Source organism: Humulus lupulus, chromosome 1 (genome assembly GCF_963169125.1).
Source record: "Humulus lupulus chromosome 1, drHumLupu1.1, whole genome shotgun sequence".
NCBI classification, from domain to species: Eukaryota; Viridiplantae; Streptophyta; class Magnoliopsida; order Rosales; family Cannabaceae; genus Humulus; species Humulus lupulus.
The window spans coordinates 85,135,697-85,142,735 of NC_084793.1; positions in this window are offsets into that span (position 1 = coordinate 85,135,697).

Below are 7,039 nucleotides of genomic sequence, written 5' to 3' on the forward strand. Positions count from 1 at the left end.
AATGGTCTTTAAAGTCGTTAGGGTGGCTGGGCAGCTCGATGACCGCAGCCATGTTTGGCAAACGGGTCAGATAGTAGAATCCGTCGCCTCGCCCCCGCTGCTCTGGGCTGGCCTTGAGGCAAAAGAAGTAGAGGATGTCCGTCGGTGTGGGGACCTCCTATTCCTGCTTCAGGAATAGGTTTTTCAGCCCCGCTAACAAGCGATATGAGTTAGGGGGGAGCTGGAAAGGAGCCAGCTTCACGTAATTAAGAAAATCCGCGAAGTACTGGTCCAGCGGAAGGAAGGCCCCAGCCTTGAGATGCTCGTCGCTCCAAGCAGCGTACTCCTCATCGAGTGGCGCGCAGCTCCGCTCACCTTCAAGGGGAGGTCAGGCGTTTAGGGCGCCCCTCCCAATCTCAATGTTGTGGGAAAGGAATATCTTATTCACTTTCCCCTGGGAGTTGACCTTCGAGATGATCCTCTCGGCCTCGAAGAAAGCATCGGGCCCCACCTCGAGCTCCTGCTCCATGGCTGGACCGAAAACAGGGATTGGAGAGTCCGAGACCACCTCCTTTCCTTTGGCTTGCTGAGAAGAAGAGCTGCCAGCAGTCTTCTTAGGGGCGTGCTTCTTTGGTCCCATCTGGTCGTCTAACGAACAAAAGAAGAAAATTTAGAAAGGGTGACCTAAGCATAAGAAATAATCTGGCGAAGTGTTTCCATTACACGGGCTGGAGGTAATCTCAGCCTGTGGAGAGTGAGACCACGCGGTTCTATGAACACGCGCCTGTGCTCCCAACGGATCCCCGATTACTCGGAATCCATGCGTCAGGAGGGTCAGGGTAAAAGTTTGCCTTGGAAGGAAAGTTTCAGTAGGAAAACAGTGCAAAACCGCCTGTGAAGCACCGGTTTTGCACCCTAAAAGCAGGTTATTTCAAACAGGCATACAAAAATTCTACCCAAAAAATTTCCCCAGAAAGTGTACCCTTTGAGTCACACTCCTAAATGGTTTTTCTACGGTCGATGCCCTAGAATAAAAACCTACGCATATCATACCCACAAAAAAACCAGCAAAATACTGCATGCGGCTACAGAAACAATTTACCTAAGCAAGAGTGAAGAAGAAATTTAAAGTATGCACAGGCGGAGGACTTACAGGGGTATTTTGCTGTGGTGAAGATTGAAGTGATCGTCTGGGTGGGAACCTTGCTGGAAATGCTGGTGCCAAAGTCTCAAAGGAGTTTTCATGCCTGAACTTCTGGAACGATGGGAACAGTAACCAAAAGAAAGAGAGGGTGTTTTCTTTTTGAGACTGAGAAGGAAGAAGAAGATGAGAAAATGAGAAAATTTTCAAATGAACGGGTGGCCCATGTGAAAGGTGGCCACCCCTTTTATATACGTAAGAGGCCAAATGAGGAGGGCCACGGGATTGCCTTGATGTAGGATACGAGGATCACAACTCGAGAGGCGAAATGACGACCGAGTATAGGCTAGGCCATTTAATGCAATTCTCGGAAGACGTACCGTCACCAACCACGATGTTCCACGTACTCGACGCCTGCGTAATGGGCGGAATGCAAAGAGTCCACAAGGAAGCCTAAAAGCCCCCACTGTGGCCCCAGGTGACGTCATGTGCCACGAGCAGGAGCTTGGGGGGCAAATGTACGCCCTAATTCTCCACGGGCTATTAGCGAGCTGAGGTATGGCATAATTATATATCAGCCACGTGGATGCCATGTACCCGGAGTTGCCGTTGCCAGGTCCCACTTCTTTAGCTCGAGGTAACCAAAGGCTTACTAAGGTTACTAAGGAGTCAGGTTAGAGGAATGGACACCGCGGGCTAAGATGACATCCAGCTCGAGGTACGAGCTTGAGTTGGCAGCTGTGACCCCTTATAAAGTCAACCACGCAATGTAAACGTGCATATATCAGACATCACGTGTCTGATATATCCCTGAATGCTCGGACACGTAGCATAAACATGCGAGTTCAGACACCCACGACTGGGTTGGGCCGTGCGGCCCATTATCCCCCTTACCTATTGATTAGACCACACTTCATTTGTCAGGTTTTAGGAATTAATCATGAATGTCACAGAAGTGACATGATGGGTAAGAAGGTCATGGGATGGCCCCCCTTGCCAACCCCCAGGTGCCCTCTCCTATAAATATGGAGACCCTGGGAGTTGCAAAGGGTTGGATTCTATTGTGTAAAGAAATACCCTGTAAAGAATACCAGAAAACTAGCAATAATATTGGCTGGTGGAGTAGAAGGATTTTAACCTTTGAACCACCTAAAAAGATATTCGTGTCACCATTTTATTTTAAGATCATTCATCTGTTACGGTGCGTTACGTAGCACTAATCCCATTCTCTTATTCTATTAATTATCTGTTGGCGAAGAACCGCGTCAACAACACTATTCTAATATCTCTTAGCTTTCCTTATATTGTTTTTTCTTTTCCTAAAAGACTTTCTTATATTCCTTATCAAGATTTTTTAATTGCTGCTACATATTTTGTTCATTGATCAACATTTAATGGCTATGAAAAGGTTAGAATAAACTGGTAAAATTAGTATAATTGCAGTTACATATCCTGTTATTACTTTGTATACGATTTTCTCTTTTTATTAAAGTTACTCTCTTGCATCTCTTGTTTATAATCAACTTTTTTTTATATCTCTTCCCTTAGAACACTAGGCAATATATATAATAATCACTTAGTATGGCTAGTACATTTCTTATAATCCTATTGGACATATATTCAGCCAATAATAATAGGCCTAATTAGTAACTAGTTCTTTTTATTTTTTCTGGAATAATTAAACCTCAGAGATGGCCTAATATTCTTATCATCTGTCTTGTTATAAGTAGTTGTGTGTCACGATAAAACTTTGTTATTGCACTAGTTCTTTGTCACTGACTGAATTAGCTTACATAACTAACTCTTTAACTCTCTTTAAACATTCTTCACAGTTGCTACTTTATCATGCCATTAATAGAAGATTTATTTATTTCTTCCTGCTGAAAATTACAATGTCCAAGTAATGCTTGAACTTTGAGAGAGTTGGAGATTTTTCAGCATAAATATCTGTTGTATGAACTTACTTATGTCAATATGATCTTCTGCTTTAGTGGCAGCTATGATTATGGCAGTGAAAACATTTGATAACTACTGAATTTAAATTGGATTGATTCTCAGATTGATGATTGCATTCCCCAGTTTTAACCTGTTCCTGAATTTTGGTTTTAGTCTCTCTAGCTCTTAATTTCCATCTCTCAGAACTATAGTACTAAATTTCTAATTCAGATTATTTAGGAACCAGTTGAAATGATAGTAGAATTCTTCTATTGTGTATAATTTCATTAAACTTCTGTTGATGAAGAAGTTTATCAAAATTATACACCATAGAAGTTTAGCAAGCCATGAGAGTAGAATGAGCAAAAAAAATTAAAAATGCAGTTTTATATTAAACAAAGAAAGCTGATAATGATAGTTATGTAATGCTCACCTTGATAAAGCAGGGCTGAATTCTAATACTTTCATCTTAATACAGTTGATAATTATCTATTTAAGGTTAAATAGTATTATAAAATCTAGTCTTTCTTACTTTATTTGTGCATTCCTAGATAGATGTTAAAACTAGTGACATGTGACTATTTTACTGCTTGGCTATTCATGCATTTTTCTGTTGAAATATGTTTTACTGTACATTGGCTTTAAGGTCTGTTAACTATTTTTTACACTTTGGAATTGGCACAAATGGGAATCTTCAATTTGTTGTGTTTTGATTATTTAAAATTTTTCCAAGAGTTTCTTTTCTTGATAGGCTTGTTTGATTTTTCTATAAAATTTTTGGTTTACCTTGTTCTTTCTATTGATATTTTTTTTTCTTTATGCTCTAGGCGGTGTGTTTTTCTTTAATGGGCATTGGCAGCTCATTTCATGCTCAAGAAACTGCTGTGAGTGGGCAATTAGAGAGTCGAGTGTGGTAAATACTGTTCTTTTCCTGTGTACTGTGTTATGTTTGGGGTCATTTGGGACATGTTACTTTCTGATTCTTTTGAGATCTGCACGAAAGCCTCAACTTATCTATTTGCATACATTTATTGAAAACATCAGGTTCTGGCCTTCGGGTACTATGTGACTTCAGGCCAACAGAGGTTAACATAACAATAAAGCTTTTACTTGTGTCGCTTCTCTCGACAGTGGAGTTTTGTTGTCTCAGTTCACATTTTGGTGGCATGATCAACATGGAATTTGTCGAGGATGTGGCTAATATTTCTAATGTGTCTGGGATTAATACCCATTCTTTGCAACTATACAGTCATTGCTGACCACTGGACCCTCTCCCTGCAACTGTACAGTCATTGCAACTGTTGTTTTTTAATTTGGCAAATACTAGGAGCTTAGGCATAAATGCACTGTTAGGGGAGAATATTTTGTGCTGAAAGTAGTAACTTTTCAATATGTTAAATATTTAAGACTACTTGAATACTTAAAGAACATTTTGTTGTTGATGATAGTGTTGAATGTTAACTAATTTGTGGATTGTTAATACAATGTTGAATGTTTTTACTTTTTGTTATTTGAAAATCAAGTTCATTTGATGATGCTAGTATATATTAAAAAGCTAATTTTAATTATATACAAAAAAAATTAAAATATAATAGAATAGAATAAATTAGTGTTATATAAATGAATATATAATGAGAACTTAAACTTATCTAAATATTAAAATAATACGAAAATTGTGTTATAATATCTATTACAATAACACTTTTTATGTAAAGAATTTTGTTATGCAAACTTCATTATATAACACAAAAAATGTGTTATAGTGTAGTATAATACAAATTTATAAGTATTGAAATGTGTTATATAATCGACTATAAATAATATAATTAAACACTTATCTATTTATTAAAATAAAATAGAAAATGTGTTATCGTTGAGAGTATAATAACACATCTGTATAACAATGATAAAGTGTTATGTAAAGTACCCTGACCTACGATAACATAGTCGGTCTTAACACATCAAAAAGTGTTATGGTATGTTTTGATAACACATTTTTGGTGTTATTAAAAGCATTTTTTTCTTGTAGTGATAACTATATCGTCCCATTTCCATTCTAGTACGCTAAGCGGTTGCAATAAGCTTGTAGGCCGCTGATGTTCTGCTTTCACTTGTTGGAATACTAGACATTTAGACACAAATTCCGCTATGTCCTTCTTCATCCCTAGCCACCAATATATTGCCTTGATGTCGTGAGTCATCTTGGTCGACCCTGGGTGAACTAAGTACGGGGTATTGTGCGCTTCTTCTAGAATCGTCATCTTAATCCTTTGATCATTTGGCACGCATACCCGATCCTTATATCTCAATAACCCTTGAGACTTGATATTGAGAAATCTGTGGCCTTACCTTCTCGAACTGCATCCCTATGCACTACTAATGTGTCCTCATGCTCTTGTCCAATCCTTATATCTTCTAGCAGATTTGACTAGATAGACAAATTAGCCAGCTTATCAACAACTACTTCTATTCCAGCATTGATCAACTCCTGCTGCAGCGGCTTTTCTATTCCGGCTAGTGCTGCTAAGCTTCCATAATTCTTCCTACTTAGCGCATCGACAACTACATTTGCCTTTCCCGGGTGGTATAGGATTTCCCAGTCGTAATCCTTCACTAGCTCTAACCACCTGCACTGCCTCATGTTGAGCTCCTTCTGAGTAAAGAAGTACTTTAAACTTTTGAGGTTCGTATAAATCTTGCACCATTCTCCGTAAAGATAATGGCGCCAGATTTTCAACGCAAAGACCACCGCTGCCAACTCCATATCGTGAGTTGGATAGCATTGCTCATACTCCTTTAGCTGTCGTGAGGCGTAGGCTATCACCTTTTCATTTTGCATCAGCACGCAACCCAACCCTTGCTTCGACACATCGTAGTAGACTACAAACTTGTCGTTGGGTGTCAATACACAGAGTACTGGTGCTGAGTAAAGCTTTTCCTTAAGCAATTGGAAGCTTTCTTCACATTTATCAGTCCAGTGGAATCTTTGCTCTTTCCGGGTCACGTTGGTGAGCAAAGTGGCTATCTTAGAAAATCCCTCTACGAACCTCCTATAATAACCTACTAATCCCAGAAAGCTTCTTAATTTAGATGTGTTCTTTGGTCTTGGCCAATCCTTCACAGCCTCTACCTTTGATGGTTCTACTGCAACTCCGTCCTTGGATATAATGTGCCCGAGGAACGCCACTTGCGAAAGCCAAAACTCGCATTTCTTGAACTTGGCATACATTTGATGCTCCTTTAGTCGTGATAGGATTAACCTTAAATGTTCCTCATGCTTGACTTCGTCCTTGGTGTATACTAAGATGTCGTCGATGAACACAACGATGAATTTATCTAAGTAATCCTTAAAGACCCTATTCATCTAAGCACACAGGCTCGCAGCATATCCTCCAATATCTGAATCGTCCTTTCAGACTGTCCATCCATCTGAGGATGATAAGCGATACTAAACCGTAACTGCGTGCCCATAGCCTTCTGCAGACTCTCCCAAAACTTGGAAGTAAAGGTGGGGTCTCTGTCGGACACTATCGACCTTGGAGCCCCATGAAGTCGAACAATCTCCTTCACATATAACTCAGCATACTGCTCCACAGTATAAGTTTTCTTAACAGGCAAAAAGTGGGTGGACTTGGTATACCTATCCACAATCACCCACACCGAGTCATGCTGTCCCACTGTCCTCGGTAAACTAATCACGAAGTCCATAGTGATATCTTCCCACTTCCACTCTGGGATCCCCAGAGGCTGCAGCAACCTGGTTGGCCTCTGATGCTTAGCCTTAACCTGCTGGCAAGTTAAGCACTTGGCCACATAATCACCACATCCCTCTTCATGCCCGAACACCAATACAGAGCTCTCAAGTCCTGGTTCATCTTAGTCGTACCCGGGTGCAAAGAATAGGGAGTGGTATTCGATTCATCTAAGATCTCTCGTCGGATATCAGAATCCATCAGAATGCAAATCCGACCCTTGTACTTCAGT